The 25,629-nt window shown below is 45.8% G+C and overlaps 1 protein-coding gene and 1 long non-coding RNA gene across 2 annotated transcripts in view; both read left to right on the top strand.

Moving 5' to 3' along the window:
- LOC132837233 (uncharacterized) overlaps positions 1 to 17,300 on the top strand; it is a 44,752-nt gene extending 27,452 nt beyond the window's left edge. Inside the window, exons 4-5 of the long non-coding RNA XR_009647436.1 lie at positions 5,836 to 5,917; positions 16,462 to 17,300. This is a non-coding gene — a long non-coding RNA (uncharacterized LOC132837233). The remainder of the gene's footprint in view (positions 1 to 5,835; positions 5,918 to 16,461) is intronic.
- The window catches only part of LOC132837099 (uncharacterized), a 489,878-nt gene that overhangs the window by 63,999 nt on the left and 400,250 nt on the right, over positions 1 to 25,629 (top strand). The gene's annotated exons all lie outside the window — the stretch shown is intronic.

Raw genomic sequence — 25,629 nt, 5'->3', positions numbered from 1 at the left:
ATATGAAGGTAGGCTAGCCAATAATATTAGAAATGATAGTAAAAGTTTCTTTCAATACATAAGAAACAAACGACAGGCAAAAGTAGACATTGGGCCACTTCAAACTGATGCAGGAAGCCTACTGATGGGAGGTAAGGAAATAGCAGGAGAACTTAACAAGTACTTTGCATTAATTTTCACAGTGGAAGACATGAGTAATATCCCAACAATTAAAAGGAGTCAGGGGGCTGAGTTGAGTATGATTGTCATTACAAAAGAGAGAGTGTGCTAGAAAAGTTAAAAAGTCTTAAAATTGATAAATCTCCTGGCCCCGATGGGATACACCCAGAATTCTGAGAGAGGTGGCTGAGGAAATAACGGAGGCATTGGTTGAGATCTTTCAAGAGTCACTGGAGTCAGGGAAGGTCCCGGACGATTGGAAGATCGCTGTTGTCACCCCTTTGTTCAAGAGAGGATCAAGACAAAAGATGGAAAATTATAGGCCAATTAGCCTAACCTCGGTTGTTGGTAAAATTCTAGAATCCATCATTAAGGATGAGGCTTCTAAATTCTTAGAAGAGCAGAGTCTGATTAGAACAAGTCAACATGGATTTAGTAAGGGGAGGTCAAGCCTGACAAACCTGTTGGAATTCTTTGAAGAGGTGACAAGTAGGTTAGACCAGGGAAACCCAGTGGATGTGGTCTATCTAGACTTCCAAAAGGCCTTTGATAAGGTGCCACACGGGAGGCTGCCGAGCAAGGTGAGGACCCATGATGTTCGAGGTGAGCTACTGGTATGGATTGAGGATTGGCTGTCTGACAGAAGGCAGAGAGTTGGGATAAAAGATTCTTTTTTGGAATGGTAGCCGGTGACAAGCGGTGTCCCGCAGGGTTCAGTGTTGGGGCCACAGCTGTTCGCATTATATATTAATGATCTGGATGAAGGGACTGGGGGCATTCTAGCAAAATTTGCCAATGATACAAAGATAGGTGGACAGGCAGGTTGTACTGAGGAAGTGGGGAGGCTACAGAAGGATCTAGACAGTTTGGGAGAGTGGTCCAGGAAATGGCTGATGGAATTCAACATGAGCAAATGCGAGGTCTTGCACTTTGGAAAAAAGAATAAAAGCATAGACTACTTTCTAAATGGTGAGAAAATTCGTAAAGCCAAAGTACAAAGGGATCTGGGAGTGCTAGTCGAAGATTCTCTAAAGGTAAACATGCAGGTTGAGTCCGTGATTAAGAAAGCGAATGCAATGTTGTCACTTATCTCAAGAGGGTTGGAATATAAAAGCAGCGATGTGCTACTGAGACTTTATAAAGCTCTGATTAGGCCCCATTTGGAGTACTGTGTCCAGTTTTGGTCCCCACACCTCAGGAAGGACATACTGGCACTGGAACATTTCCAGCGGAGATTCACACGGATGATCCCTGGAATGGTAGGTCTAACATACGAGGAATGGCTGAGGATCCTGGGATGGTATTCATTGGAGTTTAGAAGATTAAGGGGAGACTTAATAGATATGTACAAGATAATACATGGCTTGGAAAGGGTGGACGCTAGGAAATTGTTTCCATTAGGTGAGGAGACTAGGACCCGTGGACACAGCCTTAGAATTAGAGGGGGTAATTTCAGAACAGAAATGCGGAGACATTTCTTCAGCCAGAGAGTGGTGGGCCTGTGGAATTTATTGCCACAGGGTGCAGTGGAGGCCAGAACGCTAAATGTCTTCAAGGCAGAGATTGATAAATTCTTGTTGTCTCGAGGAATTAAGGGCTACGGGGAGAACGCTGGTAAGTGGAGTTGAAATGCCCATCAGCCATGATTGAATGGCAGAGTGGACTCGATGGGCCGAATGGCCTTACTTCCACTCCTATGTCTTATGGTCTTAACTGCAGAATTAATCTCAAATTAGCATTTATATAGAGATACTGACAGTGAGTGGATAAAGTTCAGAATCCCAACAGTTAGTGGAAACTAGTATGGAGAACAGGCGAAGAATAGAATGTCAGTTCTCGGGAAAGGTTACTGGACTGGAAACTTTAACTCTGGACACAATGGGCTGAATAACCATACCAATTCTGTGCCTCTGTCATAAATCACAAAATGCAGAAGACATTCAGGGCCAATTATAACACCCTAAAATCTGCTATCTCAGAATCAATCACAGTCACTGTGAATTATTTTTCCCAAATTCATTCACAGAACAAGGGCATCACTGGCTAGGCCAGCATTTATTGCCCATCCCTAACTGCCCAGGGGGTAGGGTAGTATGTGTCAGCTGCATTGCTGTGGGTCTGAAAACACATGTAGGCCAGACCAGGTAAGGATGGCAGTTTCCTTCCTTAAAAGGACAGTAGTGAACAAGGTGGGATTTTCAGGCAAACAACAATAGATTCGTTGTCATCACTGGATTCATACAATATTATTTGCTGTCAATGAATTAAGCAACTTTGATGCATGAGATTTGAAAGTGGCTGGTACTGATTGAGCCCTTGACTCTCAGTCACACAGCAGAAACTGACAAGGTTAGATCAATTCCTGAACTGTCATGTGGACACAACAGAAACTGACAGGCGTGGATTGATAGCTGCTCTCACCAATTTACCCTGCAAAAACTGAAAGGGAGAGCATGATACTTAAACACACCCCTCACACTCCCCACACACACTTTACAAACACTGGCAGGTAGTCTGATCAAAGCATTTACACCTTTATAAAACTAGACATTGACAGATACAGATACATAGCTATATCCTGAAATACACAGAGCAGAATATAACAGGGACAGATTGTTCAATCACACTCAAATGCACATGGCAGGACATTTCAGAGGAAGACTCATAACTGCATTTTCATTCACAAAGCAGAAACTGACAGGACCAGATTGATAACACTGTTTCAAATGACTTAAATTGACATGAACAATTTGATAATGACACTCTCATACTCACAGGAGAAACTGACAGGTAGTGATTGATACTAAAATAAACTAGTGTTACATTTGAGGTCTAGTGACTCTTCCTCAGAACTGACTGTGTGCATTCTCTTAGCTGCCATGTGGTCTTCTCTATTCTGGGGAAACTGAGAGTAGATCAAATGTCTACTTTCTGTCCAGAAAACAAGACCCTGAGCTTCCAGTTGCCTGCCACTTCAACACATCACCCTGTTCCCTGGCCAACATCTCTGCCTTAGGCTTGCTGCAGTGCTCCAGCTAAAGCTCAGTGCAAGCTGGAAGAACAGCACCTCATTTTCTGGTTGGGAACCCGACAGCCTTCTGGACCCAATGTGGAGTTCTACAACTTTAGGGCTAGAGTTTTCCTGTGTCATTACCCAGAACCTCTCACACCAGGCCTTGTTATCATAAGCTCTGCTATTATACACCAACAGTCACAAACAGTCTCTGTTCATAGTGATTCACCTTCCTCGTCTGACCGTGATCTTTGGATTCTATATCCATGTACCATTTACTCCTGACCCTTCAACATACCCTACCTTCTGCAGAAAAACTAATCATTTCCTGGCTACCATCAATTCTCAGGAAGGGTTCCTGGACTGGAAATGTTAATTCTGATTTCTGTCCATAGATTCTGTCAGACCTGCTGAGCTTTTCCAGCAACTTGATTTTGCTTCTGATTTCCAGCATCTGCAGTTCATTTAGAGATTAACAACTAAATTTTCATATTCACAGAGCAGAAACTGCCAGAAAATTGCAAACTACATTCACATGTTTACAAAAGAAAATTTGTCAGACAAACATTGATAAATACACTCACATTTACATTACAAAGCCTAACTGGGAAGGATCCTTAACTAAACTTAACTAAAACCTTCACAGAGACTGTTAAAAACTAAAATCTCCCATTTACATAGCAGATAGTGACAGGCTTAGATTGACAATTACCCAAACTCATTCACCAAGCAGATATCCTCAGGAGGCTAAGGAAAGTCACCATGTCTATTAAGGCTCATGCAAGTTTCATAGATGCACCACCTATCTGGATGCACCACAGTGTGGTATGGCTCCTGTTCTGCCCAAGACCACAAGAAACTACAGTGAGTTGTGAGCACAACCCAGCCCATCACTGAAAGCAGTCTTCCATCCAAAGGCTCTCTTTACACTTGCACCTGTCTCAGGAAAGCAGTCAATATAATCAAAGACTCATCTGACACCAGTTCTACGCTCCTCCACTGTGGTCTATCAGGGAGAAAATACAGACGTTTGAATACACCATCCAACAGATTCAAGAACTGATCCTCTGCTGTTATTAGACTTTTGAATACACCTCTCAAATTTTAATGTTAATTTCTCTCCCTGCACCTTTGCTTCAGCTTTAACACTTTATTCCAGATGCTGTTCTATTACCCTAATGCAGTTTGTATGATATGATCTGCCTGTAAGGCACTCAAAACAATACTTTTCATTGTATCTCTGTACATGTGACAATAATAAATTAGATCAAATCAAGTGAATAACCACACTCACATGTCGCAGAATCTGAGAGGTACAGGTTGATAGCTATAGTCACACAACCTGACAGGAAAAGATGAATACATACATTCAGACCCTGACAGTACAGCACCTGACAGGAAGGATTGATAATTAAACTCTTATTCACAAAACAGAAACTGATAGTGACAGATGAAAGTTCAGTTCACACATTCACATAGCATAAACTGGCAGGAATTGACAATTATACAGACATATTCACCAAGCAGAAACTGACAATAATAGATTGATAACTATATTTATTTATTCACACAAGAATCGAAAAGTGTAGATTGACAATTACAGTCTCACTTTGACAAAGAAGAAATTGACAGGTAGACAATGATAACTGTACTAGTCACATATTGACAGGGACAGATTGGTATTGACTCTCTCAAATTGACGTAGTAGAAACAGATTGACAATGACACGCTGGTGTCAAATAACAAAACCTGACAGGTACTGTTTGATAATTGCACTGAGAAATTGATTATAGCTAAAACTGACAGGTGGAGATAAATATCTACATTCACACAGAAGATACTGACAGGTACAAATTGATGACTGCATTAAAATTCATACAGCAGAAACTGACAGGGAGATACTGAGAATGGCACACCCGTTCTCAAAGCTGAAACTGACAGGTTCAGGTTGATAACTAGTCAGATACACAGCAGAAACTGTTAGGGAAAGATTGTTAAGTAAATTCACACATTCACAACAGCAGAAACTGACATATATATATTGAGAACTAAACTCACACATCCTCATCAGTGAAGCACACAGGGACTGATCCTATTTATTTAAAAAATGTATTTATCAATCAGTCTCTGCCAGTTTCTACTATGCGGAAATGAGTTCAGTTATCAATCTATACCTGTCAGTTTATACTACGTGAATGTAGTTATCAATATGTCCCTGTCACTCTCTAGTAAATATATTTCGGATATTGCAGAGAGTGACGGGGAGAGATTGATAACTCTCACATTTGCATGGCCTATACTGACAGGTACAGGTTGACAGCCGTACTCCCACATTCACCTCGCAGGAACTGACAGGTATAGATTGATAAAGAAACTCTCAGATCCAGTTACAAACTTGTATTGGGTAGCCCCATTGTGAAGCTGTAGAGGTGTTGGTTAGTAGCTGGTTCTCAGTGAATTGGTAGAGATTTCTTTTGTTATAATCACCAGACAAAGAGCGACTCGGGCCAAGAATGGAGCCAGACCTGTAGTTCTGTTTGAAATGCTGGTTTGAAAGAAACACAGCCTCATGATTATAAAATGAATATTACATTAAGTGAGTTTGACTGTATCAAACCTTTCAATGTTGATTGACAGGAGATGTCTCTTCTCTCTTCCTCCAGACAATTACATGAAGGAGCAAGACAATGTAACATTCTCTCGGTACAAAACCAAGTGTGATCAGCTCCTTCTAACAAACAACAGGTATATTATCGCTGTCAGACTGAAAATATACTTTCTACAGTCACAGAACAGTTTAATTAGACACAAATGGAACTCAATTTCTAGACAGAAGTTTTCACAAGAATAGTCAAATACCACCAAGCAATTATCACTTTTTTAAAACTCCCTCTCCATTCTCAATTCACATCACTCCATTTCCAATAAATATCATCATTCACAGCCATTGAGTCATCAAGATGTACAGCACTGAAGCAGACTCTTTAGTCCTACTCATCCATGCCAACCAGATGTCAGAAACTTATCTAGTCCCATTTGCCAGCACTTGACCCAAATCCATTTGAACTCTTCCTATTCATGTCCCCATCCAGATGCCTTTTAAAATGTTGTAATTGTACCAGCCTCCTCCCTTTCCTCTGGCAGCTCATTCCTTACTCGTACCATCCTATGCATGAAAAAGTTGCTGTTTACGTCCATTTTAAATTTTTCCCCATTTACCTTAAACCTACTCCTCTGGTTTTGTACTGCCCCACCTCAGGAAAGAGACATTGCCCCTCATGATTTTATAAACCTCTATGTGGTCAACCCTAGCCTGTTCAGCCTCTCTCTATAGCTCAAATCCTTCAACCCTGACAAATTCCTTGTAAATCTTTTCTGAACCCTTCAACATTTCACAATATCCTTCCAATACAAAGGAGACCAGTATTGCATGCACGATTCCAAACTGGCCTCACCAATGACCTGCACAGCCACAACATGACCTAACTCCTACACTCGATGCACTGACCAATGAAGAAAACGTACCAAACGCCTTCTTCACTATCCTATCTACCTGTGACTCCTCTTTCAAGGAGCTATGAACCTGCATTCCAAGGTCTCTTTGTTCAGCAACACTCCCCACGATCTTACCATTAAGTCCTGTCCTGATTTGCCTTTCCAAAATGCAGCACCTCCGATTTATCTGAATAAAACTCCATCTGCCATTCCTCAGCCCGTTGGCCCATGTGATCAAGACCCTGTTGTACTTTGAAGGAAACTTCATTGCTGTCCAATTTTGGTGTCATCTGCAAATTTATTAACTATACCTGCTATGTTCAAATCCAAATCATTCACATAAATGATGAAAAGCAGTGGATCCAACACTGATACTGGTGGCACACCACTGGTCACAGGGCCTCCAGTCTGAAAAGCATCTCTCCTCCACTACCACTCCAGTCTTCTACCATTAAGCAAGTTCTGCATCCAATTGGCTACCTTCCCTGTATTCCATGAGATCTAACCTTGCTAACCAATCTCCCACGAAGGACCTCGTCGAACGCCTTACTGAAGGCCATATAGATCATATCCACCACTCTGACCTCATCAATCCTCTTTCTTACTTCTTCAAAACAACTCATTCAAGTTCATGACACACGTTTTCCCACACACAAAGCCATGCTGGCTATCCCTAATCAGTCCTTGCCTTACCAAATGCAAATCAATCCTATGTCTCAGGATTCCCTTCAACATCTTGCCAACCACCGACATCAGACTCACCGATCTATAGTTCCCTGGCTTTTCCTTACCTCCTTTCTTAAATAGTGGCACCACATTAATAATCTTCCAGTCATCCAGCACCTCACCTGCGAGTATCAATGATAAAAATATCTCAGCAAGGTGCCCAGCAATCACTTCCCTACCTTCCCACAGAGTTAGAGGGTGCACCTGATCAGGTCTTGGGGATTTATCCACTTTTATGCATTTCAAGACATCCAGCACTTTCTCCTCTGTAATATAGACATTTTTCAAGATATCACTATCTATTTTCCCACATTCTATTATCTTCCATGTCCTCCTTCACAGTGAACACTGATGCAAAATACTCATTTAGTATTCTCCCCATCTCCCACAGCTCCATGCATCAGGTGCCTTGCTGATCTTTGAGTCGCCCTATTCTCTCCCTCGTTAATCTTTTGTCCTTAATCTATTTCTAAAAACTCTTTGCATTCTCCTTCCTTCTATTTGCCAAAGCTATCTCATGTCCCCTTTTTGTCCTTGGGATTCTTCTCAAGGATACTCCTTCTACCTTTATACTCTAAGGATTCACTCAATTTCTCCTGACTATACCTGACATATGCTTCATTTTGTCTTAACCAAAACCTCAATTTCTCTCGTCATCCAGCATTCCCTACACCTACCAGCCTTTCCTTTCACCCAAATGGGAATATACTAACTCTGGACTCTTGTTATCGCATTTTGAAGGCTTCCCATTTTCCAGCCTTCACTTTACCTCCAACATCTGCCCCCAATCGGCTTTTGAAATTTCTTGCCTAATGCTGTCAAATTAGCCTTCCTCCAATTTTGAACTTCAGCTTTAAGACCCAGTCTATCCTTTTCCATCACTATTTAACAACAAACAGATTTATGATTGCTGGCTCCAAAGTGCTTCCCCCATTGACACCTCAGTCACCTGCCCTACCTTATTTCCCAGGAGTAGGTCGAATTTTGCACCTTCTCTAGCAGGAACATCCACATACTAAATCAGAAACTTTCCTTGTACACAGTTAATAAATTCCTCACCTTCTCAACCCTTAATACTACGACAGTCCCTGTCTACATTTGTAATGTTACCATATCCACCGTATTATTCTTACAGAGAACTGAAATCTCCTTACAAAATTTGTTTCTGAATTTCTTGATGACTATCAGGGAGTCTATAATACCATCCCAAAAAGATGACCATCCCGTTCTTATCTCTCAGTACCATCCAAATAACTTCCTGGATATATTCCCAGGAATATCATCCCTAAGTACAGTAGTAATGCTATCCCTTATCAAAACTGCCACTCCACTCCTCTCTTACCCCCACTTTCTAAGCTTCCTGTAGCATTTGTATCCTGGAACGTGAAGCTCCTTCTTTCGGAACATTTACATGTCGATTAAGAAATTTTCTTCGAATTTTAAAAGTCTCTTCTCCATCCAAGCCTTTAACACAAAGGTACTTCCAGACAATGTTTGTAAAAGCCTACTACAGTCTTTATATTCTTACATATATCTGAAATCTGTGTATATTTGTTCCTCAGTTTCCTTCTGACTGTTGGGGGGGGGGGGGGGTGGTGTGCTATAGTACAGTCCCATCATGGTGATTATCCCTTTCTTATTTTAACCCAGATATTTTCACTGGATGATCTTTTTCAGAAATATTTTCTCTATTTAGAGCAGCAATGCTTTCCTTAATTAAAAACACCACTCTGCCTTCTCTTTTACCTGTCTTTCTATCCTTCCTATATCCCCCTCATAATTCTAGAATCTATTGAATACAGACGCAGAGTTATCCTCAATTGCTGTTTTTCTGACAAGTCCTTCATCCTGCGATCATTCTTGTAAATGTACTCTGGGCTCCCTCCAACTCAAGCACATCCTTCTCGAGATAGTGGGCCCAAAGCTGCTCACAATATTCCAAATGCAGTCTGACCAGAGCTGAAAGAGCCTCAGCAGGACATCTCTGCTCTTGTATTGTAGCCTCCTTGAAATAAATGTTAAAATAGCATTTGCCTTCCAAACTGCCAACTGAACCTGCCTGTAAACAGAGGAGAATTCCTGAATCAGGACTCCCAAAGTCCCTTGCCTTTGAGATTTCTGAAGCCTTTCCCTGTTCAGATAATTATCAACATCTTTATTCCTTCTACCAGAGTGCATAACCTCACAATTTCCCACACTGTATTCCATCTGTCATTTCTTCGTCCGCTCTTGCAGCCTGTCCAAATCCTTCTACACCCTCTGCACCTTCTCAGGACTACCTGCCCCTCCACCGACATTTATCCCATGTGCAAACATGGTAACAATGCCCTCAGTTCCTTTATCCAGATAATTAAGGCATAACATGAATAGTTGTGGTCCCAACACTGACTCCTGTGGAAGTCCACGAGTCACCAGCTGCCATTCTGTAAAAGATCCTTTTATCCCAACTCTGCCTTCTGCCAAGCAGCCAATTCTCTGCCTTTACTTTGTTTAGCAGCCTGTGTGTGGTACCTTATCAAAGGCCTTCTGGAAATGCAAATCGATTATATCCACTGGCTGTGTGTGTTGTCTAACTTGCTTGTTACTTCCTCAAAGAATTCAACCAGATTTGTCAGGGAAGACCTATCCCTAAAGCTGTGCTGACTCTGCCCTATTTTACCATGCACTTTCAAGGACTCTGCAGCCTCATTCTATACAAGGGATTCTCAAACCTTAGGAATGACTACGTTCTAGCTATGTAGCCTTTGGTTTCCTGCCTCTGCCTCCCTCCTTTCTTAAACACATGTAGCATTAGCCATTTTCCAGTCATCTGGGACCCTGCCTGACTCCAGTGCTTTCTGAAAGATCATCACCAATGCCTCTCCAATCCAGTCTGCTGTTACAGTCCATCCGGTCTTGTTGATTTATCCACCTTCATCTTCTCAGCACCTTCCCCTGACCAATGGCCAATGCACTCACTTCTGTCTCCACGTCTCCCTTGAAGTTCTGGTCTGTTGCTGGTGTCTTCCACTGTTAAAAACTGATGGAAAGTACCTCGTCAGATCCTCTGCTATGTCGTGGTTCCCCATTACTACTTTTCCAGCATTGTTTTCAAACTGTCCAATATCTACTCTTGTCTCTCCGTAACCGTTTAGATATCCAAAAGGGCGTGCAGCCCTCTTTTACATTAGAAACTTGCTTACTCTCATATTTCACTTCTTTCACGGCCCCATCTTTTATTTGCAGTTTTTTAAAGACTTTCCAATCTTCTGGCTTCCACTAATCTTTACCACACTATGCGCTGCTTCTGTTGCCTTTATGCTCTGACTTCTCATGTCAACCAGGGTTGTCTCATCCTCCCCTTAGTATGTTTTTTCTTCCTTGGGATGAATTTGTGCAGTGTCTCCTGAATTAACCCGGAAACTCCTGCCATCACTGCGCCACAATCTTTGCTGGTCAGTTCTTCCTTTCAATCAACTCTGGCCAGCTCTACCCACATGTCTTTGTAGTTACCTTTACTCAATTGTAATCCTTTACGTCTGATTCAATCTTCTCCCTCTCAAGCTGCAAGGTGAACTCTATTATGTTATGGCCACTGCCTCCTAGGAGTTCCTTCACTTTGAGCTCACTAATCAAGTCTCCTTCATTACACATCACTGAATCCAGAATTACTTGTTGCTGAGTGGGCTCTATCACAAACTGGTCCAAACAAATCTCTCAGATAATTCCACATTTTCTTGAGAAAAAAGTGAGGTCTGCAGATGCTGGAGATCAGAGCTGAAAATGTGTTGCTGGTTAAAGCACAGCGGGTTAGGCAGCATCCAAGGAACAGGAAATTCAACGTTTCGGGCCAGAGCCTGAAGAAGGGCTCTGGCCCGAAACGTCGAATTTCCTGTTCCTTGGATGCTGCCTAACACGTCTTCTTGAGAACCTGTTTTTCCCAGCTAACCTATATATTGAAGTCCCCAATGATTATTGCAACAGTTCCTTACATGCTTTTGTAATCTCCTGATTTATTTTCTCCCCCACATTGTGAGAGTGGCTAACGGCTTGTACACACGTTCCATCGGGGTCTTTTTCCCTTTGAGGTTCCTGATCTCTACACTCACAGATTCTACACCTTTTGACTCTATTTCGCTTCTTGCTGTCAACTTAATTTTATTTCTTGATAACAAAACAGTCCCTCCAACTCTGCCCATTGCCTTTTCGATAGTTTGGATAATTAGTTAACAGCCTTGAATCCCCTGCAGCCTTTTCTCTGATACCTACAACATTGTGAATGCCAAGTTCAATCTGGCGTACCAGCTGATTTACCTTGTTCTGTAGACCGTGTGTATTTAGTTACAAGTCCCTCAGCCCTGCGTTAATTGTCCCTCTTCTCATAGGTGTCCCCTCACCTGCTGTGCTTGAAGTTAGATTCCTGATCCTTTCTGTCCGATTTCTTGTTGTGGAAACTTTTAGCTGTGCTGACTTTTCCATAATTTTGCACATAGCTGAAAAACAACCCCCCTGTTTTACTTTAAAGTCCGATATATAGGCCCTGGTTATGCCATTCTCCATGACTCTAGCCTCAGCATCATTCACGTGTAGCCTGTCCCATCAGAATAGTTTCAACCTTCCCCAGTACTGTCTCCAATGTCCAGTAAGTTCAAACCTCCTGTTTATCCTACACCTATCGTTCAACCCCACACACCTTACTGTTATAATCTTGCTGATGTTATGGCTCAGGTAGTAATCCAGAGATTTTTTAATTCTGTTTTTTCAATTTATCCCTGAGCTGCACATATTCCTTCAGAAAAACTTCTTCCCTCGTTCTGTCTATATCGACAACTGGATCGTTCCTCTGCAGCATGAAGCCAGGCACCAGGCAGGCAAATCTGCCTTCGGGACTCTCTTTTCTCCTTCCTCTTGAATGGCTCCCTCTCCCACAGTGCTGTGGTCAGTTTGGTCATCCTCCCTACAGACCTCACACACTCATCCACACAGGGATCAAGAATCTCAGTGTAAAAAGTGAGGTCTGCAGATGCTGGAGATCAAAGCTGAAAATGTGTTGCTGGTTAAAGCGCAGCAGGTCAGGCAGCATCCAAGGAACAGGAAATTCGACGTTTCGGGCACAAGCCCTTCATCAGGATTCCTGATGAAGGGCTTGTGCCCGAAACGTCGAATTTCCTGTTCCTTGGATGCTGCTTGATCTGCTGCGCTTTAACCAGCAACACATTTTCAGATCAAGAATCTCAAACCTGTTTGATAAGCTGAAGGGCTGAGGCTCATTTAGCACTACCCTCTGGTTTCCTCTATCTGCATCACTCATAGTCACACCCTTTTGTCCCTGACCACTGATTGATTTGAGGTAGTTAATCTCAGGGGTGTGATTGCCTCCTGAAACAGAGCATCTCAGTAACTCTTGCCCCTCCCTGATGTGTGGCAGTGTTCAAAGATCAGACTTCAGCTCAACAATCTGAGCTGGAATCCCTCAACCAACACTTGTTATGGTTGTATTCGCTATGAACCACAATGGGGTCCACCTGCTCTGACATAAAGCAATCATGACACTTCGCCCGGTCTGGCCCCTCCATTTCAATGACTTGGTGCTTAATTTGATTTTTAAACATTTCATGCTGAAAGAACATCCACTGTTGTTGAGGAGATTAATTCACTATGCTCAAGCCAAAATTAAGTAAGTGCAGATATCTTGAAAGATTGTGTGACTGGCAGAGATTAGAGATGGGAATAATCACCATCATAGAAGGATTTGAAAAGAAGGACAAGAAATTTGTTAAAATGTTGCTTTTCCTCAATTTGTGACCTCTCCAAGTCAGTGAGCTCAGGGTGAAGAGAACAAAACTCAGTGTGAGTGAGCACATGGCCAGCAGGGTGTTGAATGAGCTGAAGATTACAGGAAGGTTGAAAGTGGGAGGTGGATCAGGTGTGTGTTAGGGTCATTCAGTCTCGAGATGACAAAGGACTGGATAGGATTTTCAGCACCTGAAGCTGAGACTGTGTTGGAGTCAGGCCACATTATTGGAATGGAAATAGAACGTCATGGTGAGAAAGTGGCTCTGTGGCTGAAAGCTGGTCTCCAAGTGGGATATTCCCTTAATGTTGGGAAGAGCCTGGTTCAGGTAGTTACCTGGTTAAGAAAAAGAAGGAAGCATGTGTCAGGTACAGACAGGATAGATCGAGTAAATCCTTAGAAGAGTATAAAGAAAGTAGGAATATACTCAAGAGGGAAATCAGGAGGGCAAAACATGGACATGAGGTAGCTTTGGCAAATAGAATTAAGGAGAATCCAAAAGGGTTTTACAAATATATTAAGGACAAAAGGGTAACTAGGAAGAGAATAGGGCCCCACAAAGATCAGCAAGGCAGCCTTTGTGTGGGGCCACAGAAAATGGGGGAGATACTAAATGAATATTTTGCATCAGTATTTACTGTGGAAAAAGATATGGAAGATATAGATAGTAGGGCAATGTATGGTGACATCTTGCAAAATGTCCAGATTACAGAGGAGGAAGTGCTGGATGTCTTGAAATGGTTAAAGGTGGATAAATCCCCAGGACCTGATCAGGTGACCCAAGAACTCTGAGAAGTTAGAGAAGTGATTGCTGGGCCTCTTGCTGAGATATTTGTATCATCGATAAGTCACAGGGGAGGTGCTGGAAGACTGGAGGTTAGCAAACGTGGTGTCACTGTTTAAGAAGGGCGGTAAAGACAAGCCAGGGAACTAAAGACCGGTGAGCCTGACCTCGGTGTTGGGCAAGTTGTTAGAGGGAATCCGGAGGGATAGGATGTACATGCATTTGGAAAGGCAAGGACTGATTCGGGATAGTCAACATGGCTTTGTGCATGGGAAATCACGTCTCACAAACTTGATTGAGTTTTTTGAAGAAGTAACAAAGAAGATTGATGAGGGCAGAGCAGTAGATGTGATCTATATGACTTCAGTAAGGCATTTGATAAGGTTCCCCACGGGAGACTAATTAGCAAGGTTAGATCTCATGGAATACAGGGAGAACTAACCATTTGAATACAGTACTGGCTCAAAGGTAGAAGACAGAGGGTGGTGGTGGAAGGTTGTTTTTCAGACTGGAGGCCTGTGACCAGTGGTGTGCCACAAGGATCAGTGCTGGGTCCTTTACATAAATGATTTGGATGCGAGCATAACAGGTACAGTTAGTAAGTTTGCAGATGACATCAAAATTGGAGGTGTAGTGGATAGCGAAGAGTGTTACCTCAGATTACAACAGGATCTGGACCAGATGGGCTAATGGGCTGAGAAGTGGCAGATCGAGTTTAATTCAGATTAATACGAGGTGCTGTATTTTGAGAAAGCAAATCTTAGCAGAACTTATACACTTAGTAGTAAGGTCCTAGGGAGTTTTGCTGAACAAAGAGACCTTGGAGTGCAGTCGCAGGTAGATAGGATAGTGAAGGCGGCGTTTAGTATGCTTTCCTTTATTGGTCAGAGTATTGAGTACAGGATTTGGGAGGTCATGTTGCAGCTGTACAGGACATTATTCCAACAGTGGCTGAACCATTACGTGCAATTCTGGTCTCCTTCCTATCGGAAAGATTGAAAATTGAAAGGGTTCAGAAAAGATTTACAAGGATGTTGCCAGGGTTGGAAGATTTGAGCTACAGGGAGAGGATGAACAGGCTGGGGCTGTTTTGCCTGGAGCGAAAGAGGCTGAGGGGTGACCTTATAGAGGCTTACAAAAGTATGAGGGGCATGGATATGATAAATAGACAGAAGTCTTTTCCCTGGGGTCAGGAGTCCATAACTAGAGGTTTAGGGTGAGACGGGCAAGATATAAAAGGGACCTAAGGGGCAACATTTTCACGCAGAGGGTGGGACGTGTATGGAAAGAGCTGCCAGAGGATGTGGAGGAGGCTGGTTCAATTGCAACATTTAAGAGGCATTTGGATGGGTATATGAATAGGAAGGGTTTGGAGGGATATGGGCCAGGTGCTGGCAGGTGGAATTAGATTGGGTTGGGATATCTAGTCGGCATGGACGGGTTGGACTGAAGGGTCTGTTTCCATGCTTTTCATCTCTATGACTCTGCTCCCAAGTTCTTGATTAAGTTGGAAGCAATTTCTATTCATCCAGCACTGGATGTTGGGATGCTGTGCGAGTTGGAGGGATCTCCAAGAGAGTGCTGGTCATATATACATGCTCCCCGGTCCTTCGTGGTGGTGGTGGAAGTGGCTGATTTGGGAGGTTATGGTCAAGATATGGTCGATAAAACCCCTCTCATTCTCGTCATCCGCCTTCCAGCATTGTGGAACATAATGTGGGAAAATATATGCATTTTGGCAGGAAGACAAGGAGAGGTGAATATTATTTAATGAAGGAAAACCTCTGCAGAAAGCTGCAGCATGGAATTGTGGGTCCTTCTGCTTGAAAGATGAAAAACTAGCATCCAAGTTCAGTGGGTATTCAGGAAAGGAAATAGTCAGTTGGCTTTTATTTAAAGGGAATGGGAAGATAAATGGAAGTTTTGCTAAAACTGTATAAGACACGAGACAGATCACATTTGGAATCCTGTGAATAGCTTTTGTCCTTTTGTTTTGGGAAAGGCAGTCCATAGAGTTTTCAGGAGATTGATCCCAAATATGGGAGGAATTTCTCAGGAGATGAGTTTGAGCAGACTGCTTCTGTACTCATTGAAGTTCAGAAGAATGAAACAAGATCTAATGGAAAGATTCGGAGGAGCTTGACATTGTAGATTCAGGGAGATTGTTACTACTTATTTGAGAGTTGAGGACATAATCTCGGAGTAAGGAATCACCTAGTAAAAACAGATGTGGTGGAATTCCTTCTCTTCGGATACTGAATATTGCAGTGGCCTGTAAAGGCTGTGCTGCTCAGTGTGTCCAAGGCTGAGATAAATAGATTTTCAATTAGTAAGGGATTCACGGATGGGGGCATAAGGCAGGAAAATAGAGCTGAAGATTATTGGATCAGCTCTGATCTCACTGAATGGTGACAGCAGACTTGCTGGGTTGAGTTGCATCTGATGGTTTTAAACATCATCTTTTTCTGGGTTTTCACTTGATTTGCCTTTTGTTTTCAATGAATTTCACAGGGTATGGGAAGAAGACTATTTGCAATGAGGAGACTTAAAATGAAGCATCACTTCCCAATCTGCCGAGTTTATTGTCGTCTGAATATCATTGGGTTTTGCAGGAAAAAAAGCACTGTTCACAGTGGGGGAGAAACCGTATGTGTGTTGTACATGTGGAAAAGTCTTCAGCAGATCATCTGCCCTGTCACAATATAAATACAGCCACACTGGGTAAAGGCCATTAATCTATTTCAAGGGTGGAAAAGGATTCACTCGATCATCCACCCTGCTGAAACCCCGGCAACTTCTCACAGAGAACATACCTTTGAAATGCTCACAATGTGGGAGGTGCTTTAAAAACTCTGGGGCACTGATATCCCAACAACATCCTCACTGTGATGAGAGACCCTTCATGTGCTCTCACTGTGGGTGTGGGTTCAAGCCATCATCCTACCTCATTAAACACCAGCAGGTCCACGCTAGGGAGAGACCATTCACCTGCTCACACTACGGGAAAGGATTTTCTCATAAAACACCAGCGATCTCTCGGAAGTTAGAGGCTGTTCTGCTGCACGGACTGTGGGGAGAGATTCATTGTGAAATCCAAGCTGCTGAAACACCAGCGTATTAATGTGAAATGATAGAGCCTGGTTTTTACCGTGAACATCTCCCTGCTTCATAGTCCCACCTGATGTGGAGCTATGTCAAAGAACTTAATTATTTTTGTAATTGATAACTGAATAATATCCACTGGGGCAGGTTTCTGCTGAAGTTAATGAACTCCAGCTCAGTTAAAGGGATGACTACTCGGGATGACGGAAATAAATGCACTTTGTATTAAACGTATTGTAACAACCCTATTTCTAAGTGCTCATTGAAGTGATCTCTCTCTGACTGTGTTATGGAAGAATCACTCGATGTTTTATTATAAATTACCAGGAGACACAGAAAATCCTTCACAAAATTAAACTTTAATCTTGCAAAATCAAAGCTGTGGGAGTCAGCAAAATCTTCGAGTAAAAAATGAGGTCTGCAGATGCTGGAGATCACAGCTGCAAATGTGTTGCTGGTCAAAGCACAGCAGGCCAGGCAGCATCTCAGGAATAGAGAATTCGCGTTTCGAGCATAAGCCCTTCATCAGGAATAAGAGAGAGAGAGAGAGAGAGAGAGTCAAGCAGGCTAAGATAAAAGGTAGGGAGGAGGGACTAGGGGGAGGGGCGATGGAGGTGGGATAGGTGGAAGGAGGTCAAGGTGAGGGTGATAGGCTGGAGTGGGGTGGGGGCGGAGAGGTCAGGAAGAGGATTGCAGGTTAGGAGGGCGGTGCTGAGTTGAGGGAACCGACTGAGACAAGGTGGGGGGAGGGGAAGTGAGGAAACTGGAGAAATCTGAATTCATACCTTGTGGTTGGAGGGTTCCCAGGCGGAAGATGAGGCGCTCCTCCTCCAGCCGTCGTGTAGTTGTGTTCTGCCGGTGGAGGAGTCCAAGGACCTGCATGTCCTCGGTGGAGTGGGAGGGGGAGTTAAAGTGTTGAGCCACGGGGTGATTGGGTTGGTTGGTTCGGGCGGCCCGGAGGTGTTCCGCAAGTAAGCGGCCTGTCTCACCAATATAGAGGAGGCCACATCGGGTGCAGCGGATGCAATAGATGATGTGTGTGGAGGTACAGGTGAACTTGTGGCGGATATGGAAGGATCCCTTGGGGCCTTGGAGGGAAGTGAGTGTGGAGGTGTGGGCGCAAGTTTTACATTTCCTGCGGTTGCAGGGGAAGGTGCCGGGGGGTGTGGATCTGACGAGGGAGTCACGTAGGGAGTGGTCCTTGCGGAACGCTGATAGGGGAGGGGAGGGAAATATATCCTTGGTGGTGGGGTCCGTTTGGAGGTGGCGGAAATGGCGGCGGATGATACGTTGTATGCGGAGGTTGGTGGGGTGGTAGGTGAGAACCAGTGGGGTTCTGTCTTGGTGGCGGGCGGAGGAGCGGGAAGTGGAGGAGATGCGGTGGAGGGCATCGTCGATCACGTCTGGGGGGATTCTGCGGTCCTTGAAGAAGGAGGCCATCTGGGCTGTGCGGTGTTGGAATTGGTCCTCCTGGGAGCAGATGCGGCGGAGACGAAGGAATTGGGAATATGGGATGGCGTTTTTACAGGGAGCAGGGTGGGAGGAGGTGTAGTCCAGGTAGCTGTGGGAGTCAGTCGGTTTATAATAGATGTCTGTGTTGAGTCGGTCGCCCGAGATAGAAATGGAAAGGTCTAGGAAGGGGAGGGAGGAGTCTGAGACAGTCCAGGTGAATTTCAGGTCGGGATGGAAGGTGTTAGTAAAGTTGATGAACTGTTCAACCTCCTCGTGGGAGCACGAGGCAGCGCCGATACAGTCATCGATGTAGCGGAGGAAAAGGTGGGGGGTGGTGCCAGTGTAGTTGCGGAAGATGGACTGTTCCACATATCCTACGAAGAGGCAGGCATAGTTGGGGCCCATGCGGGTGCCCATGGCAACTCCTTTAGTTTGGAGGAGGTGGGAGGATTGAAAAGAGAAGTTATTCAGGGTGAGGACCAGTTCAGTCAGTCGAAGGAGGGTGTCAGTGGAAGGGTACTGGTTGGTGCGGCGGGAAAGGAAGAAGCGGAGGGCTTTGAGTCCTTCGTGATGGGGGATGGAGGTGTACAGGGACTGGATGTCCATAGTGAAAATAAGGCGTTGGGGACCGGGGAAGCGAAAATCCTGGAGGAGGTGGAGGGCGTGGGTGGTGTCCCGAACGTAGGTGGGGAGTTCTTGGACTAAAGGGGACAGGACCGTGTTGAGGTATTGGGAGATGAGTTCGGTGGGGCAGGAGCAGGCTGAGACAATGGGTCGGCCGGGGCAGGCAGGTTTGTGGATTTTGGGCAGGAGGTAGAAACGGGCGGTGCGGGGTTGTGGGACTATGAGGTTGGAGGCGGTGGATGGGAGATCCCCTGAGGTGATGAGGTCCTGGATGGTCTGGGAGATGATGGTTTGGTGGTGGGAGGTGGGGTCGTGGTCAAGGGGGCGATAAGAGGAGGCGTCCGCGAGCTGGCGTTTGGCTTCAGCGGTATACAGGTCAGTGCGCCAAACTACCACCGCGCCTCCCTTGTCTGCGGGTTTGATGGTGAGGTTGGGATTGGAGCGGAGGGAGTGGAGGGCTGCACGTTCTGAGGGTGAGAGGTTGGAGTGGGTGAGAGGGGTGGACAGGTTGAGTCGGTTAATGTCACGGCGGCAGTTGGCTATAAAGAGGTCGAGGGCGGGTAGGAGGCCAGCACGGGGTGTCCAGGTGGATGGGGTGTGTTGGAGGCGGGAGAAGGGGTCGTCAGAGGGTGGGCGGGAGTCTTGGTTGTGGAAGTAGGCACGGAGGCGAAGGCGGCGGAAGAATTGTTCAATATCTCGCCGCGTGTTGAACTCATTAATCCGAGGGCGTAGGGGAATGAAGGTGAGGCCCCTGCTGAGGACTGATCTTTCATCCTCAGAGAGGGGGAGATCTGGAGGGATGGTGAAAATCCGGCAAGGCTGGGAGCTAGGACCTGGTGTGGGACTGGAGCTGGGGGCGGGGACAGAGATCGAAGTAGGGGCAGAGTTAGACGTGGTGACGATGCTCGATGTGGGGTGGGGTCATGCGTCGTGACGGAAATAAGCGTGGGGGCGGGGTTACGTGAAGCGACGAAAGACGGCGTGGGGGCGGGGTTGTGTGTGGTGACGATGGTTTGCGTGGGGGCAGGGTTACGCGTAGTGACGAAAGACGGCGTGGGAGCGGGGAAACCTGAGGATTTGTGCTCCTGCAGGTTAGTGATGTCAGTGGGGGCGGAAGTGGCTGCGCCGACGGCAACTGGAGGGGCGGAAATGGTTGCGGCGACGGAGGAGTGGTGGTCATTCCCGGTGGCCGCGTGGGTCGCGGGTCCATCGGCAATCGTGGAAGCGGTTGTGTGTGTGGTGGTCACCGGGGCAGTTGTTGGGGCGGCGGTCGCGGGGGCTCCGAGGTCGGTGGGGGCGGAAGTGACGTCACGGTCGGCGGCGGACTTGGGTGCCGTGCCTACTTCCACAACCAAGACTCCCGCCCACCCTCTGACGACCCCTTCTCCCGCCTCCAACACACCCCATCCACCTGGACACCCCGTGCTGGCCTCCTACCCGCCCTCGACCTCTTTATAGCCAACTGCCGCCGTGACATTAACCGACTCAACCTGTCCACCCCTCTCACCCACTCCAACCTCTCACCCTCAGAACGTGCAGCCCTCCACTCCCTCCGCTCCAATCCCAACCTCACCATCAAACCCGCAGACAAGGGAGGCGCGGTGGTAGTTTGGCGCACTGACCTGTATACCGCTGAAGCCAAACGCCAGCTCGCGGACGCCTCCTCTTATCGCCCCCTTGACCACGACCCCACCTCCCACCACCAAACCATCATCTCCCAGACCATCCAGGACCTCATCACCTCAGGGGATCTCCCATCCACCGCCTCCAACCTCATAGTCCCACAACCCCGCACCGCCCGTTTCTACCTCCTGCCCAAAATCCACAAACCTGCCTGCCCCGGCCGACCCATTGTCTCAGCCTGCTCCTGCCCCACCGAACTCATCTCCCAATACCTCAACACGGTCCTGTCCCCTTTAGTCCAAGAACTCCCCACCTACGTTCGGGACACCACCCACGCCCTCCACCTCCTCCAGGATTTTCGCTTCCCCGGTCCCCAACGCCTTATTTTCACTATGGACATCCAGTCCCTGTACACCTCCATCCCCCATCACGAAGGACTCAAAGCCCTCCGCTTCTTCCTTTCCCGCCGCACCAACCAGTACCCTTCCACTGACACCCTCCTTCGACTGACTGAACTGGTCCTCACCCTGAATAACTTCTCTTTTCAATCCTCCCACTTCCTCCAAACTAAAGGAGTTGCCATGGGCACCCGCATGGGCCCCAACTATGCCTGCCTCTTCGTAGGATATGTGGAACAGTCCATCTTCCGCAACTACACTGGCACCACCCCCCACCTTTTCCTCCGCTACATCGATGACTGTATCGGCGCTGCCTCGTGCTCCCACGAGGAGGTTGAACAGTTCATCAACTTTACTAACACCTTCCATCCCGACCTGAAATTCACCTGGACTGTCTCAGACTCCTCCCTCCCCTTCCTAGACCTTTCCATTTCTATCTCGGGCGACCGACTCAACACAGACATCTATTATAAACCGACTGACTCCCACAGCTACCTGGACTACACCTCCTCCCACCCTGCCCCCTGTAAAAACGCCATCCCATATTCCCAATTCCTTCGTCTCCGCCGCATCTGCTCCCAGGAGGACCAATTCCAACACCGCACAGCCCAGATGGCCTCCTTCTTCAAGGACCGCAGATTCCCCCCAGACGTGATCGACGATGCCCTCCACCGCATCTCCTCCACTTCCCGCTCCTCCGCCCGCCACCAAGACAGAACCCCACTGGTTCTCACCTACCACCCCACCAACCTCCGCATACAACGTATCATCCGCCGCCATTTCCGCCACCTCCAAACGGACCCCACCACCAAGGATATATTTCCCTCCCCTCCCCTATCAGCGTTCCGCAAGGACCACTCCCTACGTGACTCCCTCGTCAGATCCACACCCCCCACCAACCCAACCTCCACCCCCGGCACCTTCCCCTGCAACCGCAGGAAATGTAAAACTTGCGCCCACACCTCCACACTCACTTCCCTCCAAGGCCCCAAGGGATCCTTCCATATCCGCCACAAGTTCACCTGTACCTCCACACACATCATCTATTGCATCCGCTGCACCCGATGTGGCCTCCTCTATATTGGTGAGACAGGCCGCTTACTTGCGGAACACCTCCGGGCCGCCCGAAAAAATCACCCCGTGGCTCAACACTTTAACTCTCCCTCCCACTCCACCGAGGACATGCAGGTCCTTGGACTCCTCCACCGGCAGAACACAACTACACGACGGCTGGAGGAGGAGCGCCTCATCTTCCGCCTGGGAACCCTCCAACCACAAGGTATGAATTCAGATTTCTCCAGTTTCCTCATTTCCCCTCCCCCCACCTTGTCTCAGTCGGTTCCCTCAACTCAGCACCGCCCTCCTAACCTGCAATCCTCTTCCTGACCTCTCCGCCCCCACCCTACTCCAGCCTATCACCCTCACCTTGACCTCCTTCCACCTATCCCACCTCCATCGCCCCTCCCCCTAGTCCCTCCTCCCTACCTTTTATCTTAGCCTGCTTGACTCTCTCTCTCTCTCTTATTCCTGATGAAGGGCTTATGCTCGAAACGTCGAATTCTCTATTCCTGAGATGCTGCCTGGCCTGCTGTGCTTTGACCAGCAACACATTTGCAGGAGTCAGCAAAATGTCTTCCCTGACTCCCCACAGGCTCTTTGTTCTCCTGCAACTTTTTACAGTTGTTCTTTCTGTGCTTATTGGATAACATTAGCATAACCAATCATGCTAGCTTGCTTTATCTTTCTAAAGCAATCATCGTCTACCACACTGGTTCCCTCCATCACACTTAACCTATCACATTGCAATATCAATGTCAGCATTCGCTCATTTACCAAGGATTTGGTTAACCTATCACAGTTACTGGAGCCCTGTAATATGATACCAGGCATTCATTACAACACTAAGTTAACTACATAACTGCCAGAGTAACTTCCATAACTGAAGGAGTTGGAATTTGCTGTTGATCACATTCAGCACCCAATTTGATTCATTGTATTCTTTTTCAATGACCTTGTGGAGATTCTAGCTTGGTTACAGGTGTTTATAAAGGAATTAAAAAGTCAATATTATATCAAATTTGTAGTAAACACCCAGCTTGCTAACACTTTCTAATGTTCTTAGCACTTCCTGTTGAAAAAGTTCCCTTTCTCTCTCCTCCATTCTTGTAAGGAGCTCAATGAGCTTCTTTGTCATTCAGATTGAGATAATTTGAGCAGCTGTCTCTTCCATGCCCCTCCTTTCCTTGAAACTGTCTCTGAAGTTCCACTTTGTCTGAGTCCTAATACTCAACTTCCTCCAGGTCCTCTCCTACTTTGGGAGCTCCTAGTGTGCATCTCGTCTCTTGACCATTTTCCCGCTCAATTGCCGAGATTCCAACCTCCTCCCATTCACTTATATTGTTAACAGTTCTTGCTCTCATCTGGTCAGGTCCCTGTCACTTTAATTCCACCATCATCAACCATCCAATGAAGGCCAATGAGGCCTCATTTCCTTTCCAAAAACCTAGAAGTTGGTAACCCCCAAAGGAGGACCCTATCCCTGGCTTCTGCTATTCTCAACCACACGACACCATGAGGTGTGCTCATCCAAAGGCTCAGCATTAGTGTCCATGACCCAATTCTATCTCATCAGACAACCCAATGCCTCCATTATTCCACAGTTGCTAAATGATCAGACTGTGTATTCGACAGCACTGGATGTTTTATTGATTCACAGGATGTGGGCATCACTCACTCATCCAGGGCAGTTAAAAGCCAACCACATCACTGCAGATCTAAAATCACGTACAGAAGAGTGGGCATGGACACGGTTTCCTTCCTTTAAAAGGACTTCAGTATACCAGGTGGGATTTTCCAACAATCAATTCCAGATTTTCATTCAACTCATCTGTCATAGTAGAATTTAAAACCAGATCCTCCAAACATGACCTGGGTCCCTAGGTTAATAGTCTGCTGACAACAGCACTAAGGTACAGCTTCCATGAGCAGAAATTTGCTCCAGTTAAAAATTGCAAAAATCCCTCTTGCTCACTATAATATACAGTCTGTAACTCTCTGATATCTGCATTTTGGGCTGTGTTGCTCCCTGCCACTGTTACCTGCAATTCCTAACTCGGAGGTACCTGCATTCCAGTCATTCTGCCCTCTTTAGCATCTCTGACTGTCATTATTCCACTGTGACCTTGCCTGAGCAGGAAGTTCTGATATTTCATCCCTCAACCAGTCTGCCTCTCTCTTTTGAACAAATATTAACAAGCTTGCCCTGCAATCAAAATTTCTGTCATTCAAGGTGTCGGTGCCCAATGTTTATTTTGCAAACTCTCCTGAAGGATCTTGAGAGGTCCTGTTACACAAAACGTGTTCTATGTGACTGATCTTCTTTTACAATGTTAGGACAGAGATTGCTTGTGTGCCTGAGGAGTCTAAAATGGTGCTACATATTGTGTAATCAGAGTACCAACTTGGATTTTCATTCAAACGTAAAGTCATTGAGGCAGCTCAGAGTGGTTGAGCCAAGGATACTAACCTGAGAAACTCCTGCAGTGATGTTCTACATTTGGGATGATTGACCACTAAGAATTACAAACATAAGAACCTGGAGTAAGAGCTGGCCATCTGGCCCTTTGAGCCTGCTCTGCCATTCTGTAAGGTCATGGCTGATCTTTTCCCAGCCTCAGCTCTACTTACCCAGCCTCTCACCAGAACCCTGAATTCCTTTACTCTTCAAAACATTATCTTAGCTTTAAAAACATTCAATGAGAAAACCTCAACTACTTCACTGGGGAGGGAATTCGACAAATTCACAACTCTCTCGGTGAAGAAACTCTTTCTCAATTCAGTCCTAAATCTGCTCCCCCTAATTTTGAGTCAATGCCCCCTTGTTATAGGTTCACCCGCCAGTGGCAACTTTCTCCCTGCTTCAATCTCATCTATTCCCTTCATGCTTTTATATGTTTCTGGAAGATTCCACTCCACCCCACCCCCCCCAACTCTTCCAAATTCCAATGATTATAATCCCAGCCTACTCAGTCTCTCCTCTTAGAGCAACGCCCTCAACTCAAGAAACTAGTGAGCTTACTCTGCACCCCCTTTAGTGTCAGTACCTCCTTTCTCAAGTAAGGAGACCAAAACTGCACGCAGCACGCTAGATGCGACCTCACCAGCACCCTATACAGCCACAACATATCCTCCCCACTTTTAAACTCAATCCCTCCACCAATAAAGGACGATATTCCATTTGCCTTGGTATTTACCTGTTGCATCCGCAGACCAGCTTTCTGTGATTTATGTTCAAGGAAACCCAAGTCCCACTGCACATTTTTACTGTTCAAATAATAGTTCTTTTTACTATTATTGCTACTAAAATGGATGAGTTCACATTTACCAACATTGTACTCCATCTGCCAGACCTTCACCCACACACTTGAACACTGCCTCTAAACGTTTGTCATTTGCAAACCTTAACCCACTACATGTGGTG

This window comes from Hemiscyllium ocellatum, chromosome 49 (assembly GCF_020745735.1).
Source record: "Hemiscyllium ocellatum isolate sHemOce1 chromosome 49, sHemOce1.pat.X.cur, whole genome shotgun sequence".
Classification (NCBI taxonomy): Eukaryota; Metazoa; Chordata; class Chondrichthyes; order Orectolobiformes; family Hemiscylliidae; genus Hemiscyllium; species Hemiscyllium ocellatum.
The sequence above is the reverse complement of the archived record's forward strand: the minus strand, read 5'-3'. Positions and strand labels throughout refer to the sequence as shown.